Source organism: Erpetoichthys calabaricus, chromosome 8 (assembly GCF_900747795.2).
Source record: "Erpetoichthys calabaricus chromosome 8, fErpCal1.3, whole genome shotgun sequence".
Classification (NCBI taxonomy): Eukaryota; Metazoa; Chordata; class Cladistia; order Polypteriformes; family Polypteridae; genus Erpetoichthys; species Erpetoichthys calabaricus.
In genome coordinates, this window is record NC_041401.2 from 42,596,158 (window position 1) to 42,605,459 (window position 9,302).

Below are 9,302 nucleotides of genomic sequence, written 5' to 3' on the forward strand. Positions count from 1 at the left end.
AATGTGACGAAACATCCATTAAATTCCGAGGACACCTTCCCACAGTATCTCTGAAAAGGATGTTTAATGATTACATTCATCAATTTGTGGATGCTACAAGGTTAAAGTGGACATTTCGAGTTTAAAGCTGAAATTTCCACTTTAATCACAAAATAGACATTTTCATTATGTCCTTATTTTTTTTCTCTGTGGCTCAAATACGTGGCCATATATTCTGATGGTATTGTGAAGGTGCGAAAAAGAAAAAAAAAAGACGGCACAGAAGATGGTATGTGAGACTTTTAAAATGTATCGTATCATTACTTTGGGGAATATGCGACGCTTGAATATAAAAGCAACATGAATACATTTGTATGTCAGTATTTGAACCATTTATCAAACATCGAAGCACGCACATCGATCCTGGAGGATCCTAAAAGTGACTGGAGTAGCAAGAAATTCAGGCTGGAATTCAGGGTTTGAATGTGGAGAGTTATGACGATATTCCAGAAGAAGATGACATGACTGTATTTGGATAAATGCATATTGTTGTACAGGAATGAATATAAGATATCCCCTGAAAATAAGTCCTAGTGCATCTTTTGGAGCAAAAATTAATATAAAACCCAGTCTTATTTTCGGGGAAACACTGTAGAAGTCAGCAGTACTAAGCACTGCACCACCATGCTGTTCAAACTTAAATATGTTTCTTTGCATGTTGTAGTAGCATTTTGTAATAGAAATAATTTTAATGCAATATATTGGTATGAGACGGTGGCGCAGTGGTAGCGCTGCTGCCTCGCAGTTAGGAGACCCGGGTTCGCTTCCCGGGTCCACCCTGCGTGGAGTTTGCATGTTCTCCCCGTGTCTGTGTGGGTTTCCTCCGGGCACTCCGGTTTCCTCCCACGGTCCAAAGACATGCAGGTTAGGTGGATTGGTGATTCTAAATTGGCCCTAGTGTGTGCTTGGTGTGTGGGTGTGTTTGTGTGTGTCCTGCGGTGGGTTGGCACCCTGCCCGGGATTGGTTCCCTGCCTTGTGCCCTGTGTTGGCTGGGATTGGCTCCAGCAGACCACCGTGACCCTGTGTTCGGATTCAGTGGGTTGGAAAATGGATGGATGGATGGATGGTATGAGGAATAATTAAGACAAAATTAATAAGATATTAGGGGGCTTTGCCCGCTGCTCTCTTCGCTCACCCATCCCCTCCCTGGGCACGCTACGCTCTAGCCACTTCTCATCTCTGCCGCCCTCCCCTCTGTGTAGGGGGGGGGGGGACTGAATGCATGCTGAGGAGATGCGGTCTGATCAGCTGCTGTCTTTCTGTTGCTGCTGCCTTGCTGCATCTTCTACTTCTACTTCTTTCTTTGAGACAGCCTGTTGCAGGATTCCCAAGACTCAGTGCAGAAAGCGTAGGCACCAAGTTCAGTATTTTTTGGATCATATTATTATCTTCAGTGGCCATTTTTGATAGAAAAAACGTTTGTTATGCTGAAATTTATATTTCATTGAAATGAAATTTGTTTAACATGATGTATGAACGTTTGTTCAGGCCAACAAAAGGTATTCGTTATTCTGAAAATTTTGTTTCTTTGGTATTCATTATAATGGGATTGGACCTGTATATGAAAATGTTATTAACACAGTTTCATCCAACCATCCAACCATCCATCCATCCATCCATCCATCCTTCCATCCATCCATCCATCCATTCATTCATTATCACAGTTGTTGTCTCCAAATAATGGGCACTCGGGCTTTAGAATACTCTGGCCACATTACCAGTCCTGTGGCATCATTTATAAAGCTTGCATACACACAAAAAAAACCTTGAAATGTTGTATGCAACTTCTCACACAAATGTTGTATATTGTATATTGTATATATGTATATTTACAGCAAGTCTGACCCCTGCATAAGCAACATTTCAGAGAAACTGGGAATTGACTTGATTTACCCTCAAGTAGGGAAATGCAGATAAACCAGCTAAATGACGACTCGCATGCATAATAATACATACCACTGAGCTGTTATTATAATGTGCGTTAACGTGACAAACATGTTACACCTCAAAAATGTTGAATATGATGTACAGACTGTAATTTAGTGTCTTTTTTAAGAGGGTCAATGCTAAGTATTTGCACTGAAGAACTTTTTATTTGGTTTATCTTACATTTATATTGGCACATGTTGTCACTCCTCAGGGAACTGGTCAACAGGTCAGGAATATCTCAGTCAAGTTTCTCTCCTTCATGCACACTATATTGGAAGCTATTAACTGACCGACAATGCACTTCATCCCGTTTATAAATGGTCTGGGCATATATACATAAAACGTAACATGTTTTTGTCAAAACAAAAAAGCAATTTGTCTGGTTCTCCTAACATAAATGAAGCAATTGACTGCATTGATATTGCAAAAATGGCACCTAGACCGAATGAAGCTGCTTTTGTTAGCCATAAGTAGTTGCATTTAATTAATGCACAAGTCATCTATGATACCAAGAAGTGGCTGGCAAACATTGTGTCTCAGTGGTCTGGGTCATCCTGAGATTCATTTGATTTTGGCAGATGTGATGATACTGTAGATGGTGAGTGGCTTGTTGGTAAGGTAACTGGCTGAACCCTCAGTGTTTTATTTGGCCTGCACTATTAATTACAGTAATCCCTCACTTATCGCGGGAGATAGGTTCCAAGGCCGACCGCGATAACTGAATTTCTGCGAAGTAGGGACACCATATTTATTTAATTATTTAACGTGTATTTGGACGTTTTTAAACCCTCCCTGTATTGTTTACAACCCACCCTTTACTCTATTAATAACAGGGACAACTGCTAAGCTAAATGAAATTGGTAGATAAGTTTACACTTACTGTATAGCGAAGTACACGTAGCAGCTTGTAGGCGGTCATGACGTCGTCGACCTTGTTGCAAAGATTCCTAAAGCAGATTCCATCCAGACTACTGCCTTATCACGTCCACTTGCAACTCGTTTTGCGCCCTGGTTAAAGGACACTGCGGCCGTAGATCTTATATGCTTTTCCTCCTTTTTGAATAAAAAGAATCGTGGACTCATTGATGCTGTAATGGTGTCCTGCAGCGGTGTAGCTGTTCCCTTCCTTCAACATATCCAAAACTTTTACCTTTTCTGCAATCATTTGCATCTTCTGTTGGCACTTGGACACGGCCCCTGAAGCAGTAGCACGTTAATGCTGAATGAGTGAGATGAGACTTCCTGGTTAAAGCAGCACTCCGTCGCTAAGCCAATCAGCAGCACACAGGAACTTAACTGCGTGCTCTGATTGGGTAGCTTCTCAGCCATCCGCCAATAGCATCTCTTGTATGAAATCAACTGGGCAAACCAACTGAGGAAGCAAGTACCAGAAGTAAAAAGACCCATTGTCCGCAGAAACCCGCGAAGCAGCGAAAAATACACGTTATATATTTAGATATGCTTACATATAAAATCCGCGAAAAGTGAACCGCGAAGTAGCGAGGGATTACTGTATATCATCAATCACATCATTACATGTGCCAGGTGACAGCAGCTACCCTCTCAGACGCTGGCACCTTACATTAGAACATTATAACACTCTAGACGAGAACAGGCCACTCAGCCCAACAAAGCTTGCCAGTCCTATCTACTTATTTCTTCCATAAAAACATCAAGTCGAGTTTTGAAAGTCCCTATCATCTTCCTCTCTATCACACTACTTGGTAGCTTATTCCAAGTGTCTATCGCTCTTTGTGTAAAGAAAAACTTCCTAATGTTTGTGTGAAATTTTCCCTTAACAAGTTTTCCAACTGTGTCCCTGTGTTCTTGATGAACTCATTTTAAAATAACAGTCTCTATCCACTGTACTAATTCCCTTCATAATTTTAAACACTTCAGTTATGTCACCTTTTAATCTTCTTTTGCTTAAACTGAAAATTCTCAGCTCTTATAATCTTTCTTCATAATTCATCCCCTGTAGCCCTGGAATCAGCCTAGTCACTCTTCTCTGAACCTTTTCTAGAGCTGCTATGTCCTTTTTGTAGCCTGGAGACCAAAACTGCACACAATACTCCAGGATGAGGCTTCACCAGTGCATTATAAAGGTTGAGCAGAACTTCCTTGGACTTGTACTCTACACATTATGCTATATAACCTAACATTCTGTTTGCCTTCTTAATGGTTTCTGAACACTGTCTGGAAGTTGATAGCTTAGAGTCCACTATGACTCCTAAATCCTTCTCATAAGGTCTACTCTCAATTTTCCCATTGTGTATTCAAACCTAACATTTTTACTTCCTATAACACCTATTACACCTTTCCCTAACTCTAGGAATACAGAGGAGAGGCATTACAGTGCTACTTATGATCTTACGCTCTCGGGTGTGGAGCACAGCCTGATACTCTTGAATACACGTGGCAGGAACTTGACACATCACAAGGAAGGCTGCTGTACCAGCCTATGAAGCTCGGGAGCATCGAGATTGTATACATATAAGGTTGATTAGCATGTTTTATATATGGATGTTTCACTGTGATGTTTAAGGCATGTTCACTTACTCATATTTACAAAGTTAAGGTGATTTATAAATGGTAAATTGCGCAGACATGTGCATACGTAAGGTTTTATAAACCTGGCACGTGCAGTTTCCTGTTTTTGTGGGGTGCAAATATTTTCACGCTCATATCCACACAAAGTTTTATAAATAAGGCCCCTGGAGAGGCCTCTGGTCTTGATCAGAAATGTTCAAGAATGATATTGATCCATTATCAAAGTGCTTAACCCAGTTCAAGATCTCAAGGGCCTATTCCAACAGCATTAGTTGCAAGGCAAGAATTAACTCTGAGCCTTCGTGTCCTGACCCTGTCCCTGATTTGGACTTAATCTGGATTTGCAAATTAATCTCAGACACATCTGTGGGACATAAGATGAAAGAAAGTCAGAAATTCTTGTGTTTCTTATGCAGAATAAATAATAAAACACGCACTATAAAAGAATCTGTAAGTTCTGTAAAGTCAAGTTGAAGGAGGGACAAACTACAAAAAGCTGCAAAATGTGAACTGCAAGCTTTTAGCTCTGTCAAGGAGAAAAAGGAGTAAAACATTTACTTTATTCCATGATCTTCAAGTGAAACAAATATTTTGAGTGAACACATTTTCAAGAGCCTTTGAATAAAAAGGTTCCTTAGATAAGGTTTGGTTTCATTTCAAAAAATGACAAAATAATAAATAAAGGTTCTGCTTAGAATATACCCTGCTGTTGCATATAAGAAAGTGAGTGACAAGACAAGGGCATTTGATCCATTTAATCCTTTAAGACAATGCTGTGCTTCTAATTGCTATAAATACAGCTATTTAAATCAGCCCATCAATACAAAACCGCAAATTTGTGTTCTGCTCCTCAAGTGTTGTCAACAAAAATAACATAGTGTGTTTTTTTTCTAAACAATATCAATAAGAATGCGCCCTGAGGAATAAGTGATTATGCATTCTGCCCGACACTTCCCATCAGAATTACATTTTTATCAACATTGCACCGAGGAGAGGGTTTAAATTAGAGAGCAAAACTCCATTTCCAAACCACACTGGAATTATAAACGGGGGGGTAGAAAAAAAAGATAAACCAGAAATGGCTTTATACAAAAGATTCATTAAAATACTTCTATCCTCTTTCAAAAGCAGACACTTCGCATCCGAAAGAAGTAAAATTCAGACTGCAAAATACCACATTATCTTCTTATCAAGTGGCTGTTATTTTGTTATTTTGGATTGCGCAGCTCTGTAGAAAGCGTTTAAAATGCACTGTCCCGTTTTCCGCTGTCAGGTTTATATTGTCTGTGTACACATAATGTGCTTTGGGTCAGGCATTTCTGCTGATGATCAAGTGCACTGAATATTTGTCATTTTTTAATACTTATTGGAAAGCAGGATATGCTGCCAATTTTAACTTATGCTAAGCGTGTAATAGGAAAAGCTCTATTATTAATAATACATGAAACTGTGTAAGTTTTATTCTGAAAGTAGTACAGTTTCATCTATTCATTTTCTTACCTTTTAATTCCAGTTCAGAGTTTAGATGGATTGTGCCACACCACTGGCAGAGGTGGAGTAGAAACAAGACTCAGGGCAGGCTAATATTCTTGTCCGTCCATTTTCTGGCTGAACCTTCTGTTTTCTTTCCTGGTTTGTAGAAAGACGCCTCACAGCTAAGCTAAGACAACTAGTGCCACACTAGAATGGATGTGAGCCATCATCCCTGTGCCCCCTTGCTTTTTAATGTCCATAGGAATTCAGTCTGTTAGGACTGTTTATTTCACTATTCTGAAGTGGCCTGTTATTTTGTGTGAATGAACTCTGTGATGTGTTGTCCGCCCATCATAGGGCCCATTAACCTAACCCACACATACTGTAGGTTTATAGGCTTTTATTGTCACGTGAACAGAATACATTGAGATTCTTGCATTGCATGTGCTAATCAATATGTCAAAAGTCATCTCTCTTTGGCGCCAGGATTAATGAGTATAACTATTGTGGAGATTATTCTTGTAGAAATAAAAACTTCACAATAAACAATAAAGTTTGGGGATTGTCCCCATATATTGTTGTCCAGACAATAAAGAAATAAACGGATTCAAAGTCTTTTCAGTACAATGAATGTTTTACTGATGTCAAAATGGCGTTTTTATAACAAAGGATTATGGGGACAGGAAATGGTTGGCATGGTGTGACGTTGGAGACAGGAACCGCAACCAACATCATCAGGATGAGACGGTAGTGACGTGATCTTGAGAGAGCCAGAAGTGATGTTGTGGTGGCTCACCGGAAGTGACGTCATTGTGGCCATTTTGGTACCCGGAAGTGGAGGCAATTATTTTTCTTCTGTTTTTCTGTTGGCAAAAGAGATTCAAGTAAGTACCACGTGATGACCCTTTATCTCGCAATAGTTCACTCACCTTTAGGCTCTTTGACTGCCTCCTAATCGCACGTGTGTGAGACTATCTTACCTCAAAGCTCCTGTCTTCCCTTACCTGAAACATCTCAAAACATACAGTATTTACACTTAATGTTTACTCTCTATATGCTGTGTGGCCACTAGATGGCTCATCTGCACCCAAAATGCCAAGACACAATTGCACCACAATAGTTCCAGTTTAATTCAAGTGTTTTTAATTTAAATAATACCTTGCATACAACTCAGCCATACAGCACAGCTCTTTCTTTTCTTTTCCTTTTCTACAGCTCCACTTACACATCTGAGTCCAACTCCTCCTGAGTCGAGTGGAGGGCTTGCTTTTAACTCCAGACCTGGGAGTATTTCTGGTGCATAATCTATAGCCCCTCTTGGGAAGAACTTCTGGGTCAGGCAGGACCCCAAACAGTCCTTGTGCCATGAGTATTCAACAACTCCCCCTAGTGACCCCCACGGAACCTGGCAGGGCAGGCCCCTGGTACCATAACTCCCATGCTGCCCTGGAAGCATCCATACTGGGGCTCACCAGACAGGATGCTGTAACCCAGTTCTGTCCATAGCAGGCAGTCACCCACTGTCCCGACGTTCCAGGTGCCCTAGTCCAATCAAAGTGTCCCTCCAAGGTTGTTGGGACACCAACCCCAGTGTAGCTGCTGCTGCTTCAGCATCTTCCTGTGCCCATGTCCTGACATGGCAGGGGAACATCACCGCTTCCCAGCTGTCCTTCATTTCCATGGCCTCCTGGCCAGATAAGAGAGCAGGATACACCCCGGCCGGGACACCAGTTGGTCCTTCATGGCTGCTTTAATTTATATGAAAGATTTTATTAGCTCAAAAATAGAAAAGGAAATAAAATTATTAAATGAAAATTTACTAAATGTTTGAAAATGATTTTTTCTGAGTGCGTAAGTCAATTTACCATTCTCCTGAGGTATAATTAAAGGGTCATGTTGACACATTGTTAGGTCTTTGGGCTTGTGGGAGGAAATCCCTTCCAGGCTCCACACAGACAACATCCAGGAGCAGGATTTGAACCCAGGGTCCTTTTGACAGCAGCATCAGCCACTGCACCACCATGTGCCCAGCGAGATAAAACAGTACACCACCAGAGGCAAGGAAATGAAAAAGGAAAAGAATGAAAGCTGAGCCTTTAGTCAATAATTTAGTTAATGAATGTCAGGATTGAAAATACTTGACATACAGAAAGAGTTTAAGAGGAGAGCCTTCACCAGGGTAAGTGTACGCCATTGGAACAGTGAGAAGAATAGCATCGTAGCATCTTACACGGCGTGTGAAAACGACTCAAAGCGGTTAGAGTCATCCAAGGATTTGGACAAAAAAATTTAAACCTGTCCTACTGAATCATCCTTTTTCTTTTCGTGTAAGCAGGTTTAAGAGGGCAACATTTAGCTATGGAGTTCATCATTTAGATCTTTAATGCTTGTAAAGTAAACCACACTGTAAAAACTCAGGATCACAGTGGTCATAGTGTAGTGCTTCACAAAACCAGTGTCTTTGTTTTAAACCCTGTTGCTTACCTGCTGTCTGTGTGAGCTCACATGTTCTTCCTGCATCTCTGATGATTTTCCTGTAGACACATCCCAGTAGACATGCAGGCGAGGCCGACTGGTGACTCTAAAGAGACCCCATGTGGCTGTATGATCAGTGGTCCCTGACACCTTATCCTGGGTGAAGTCCTTGGTAGCAGTGCTACTGAGATTGGCTCCTGCACCCCACTAACCTGACATGGGTGTGCAAAGAATTGTGAGCTACACAACAGTCAGTTATTATTTTTATAGTGCCTTTCATACTGTTCATTATGACAAGATGTTGCTGAGTAATTACACTGCAGCGTACCGTGTCATGACTGATCTGTTTTCTCTCTTTTTATCATCTGAACTTGAACGCTGCAAATAAACGCAACAGCACCTCTGCTTCCTAAGCTTGTAGTAATTACAGTTACTATGTGGAGACGCACAAAATTATCTTTTGACAATTACAAATATAATGTGTCAAGATGTCAGAATGCATATTGCAGGGACTGTTACAAAGGACTTTCCATGATAAACTGAACCTTAGGTAAGCTTTTTGTTTGTATTTTTTTGTACTGTAAGCTAAATATCAGAAAGTAATCCATAATTTCAGCATTTCTTCAAAATCTGTTGATCACTTTTTATATTCATCCCTGACCAATGTGTTATCTCCACTTTAAGCTTGAACATAAAATCATTGGATCTGAAACAAATGACATTTTCACACATTCATTATTAATGGTTTCCACTGAATGGGAACACAGGGCTTCTAGTTACCCATTGTCAACAAGTAAGAAGCTATTACGTGAGTAGAAAGTGTGGCTTAACTGTA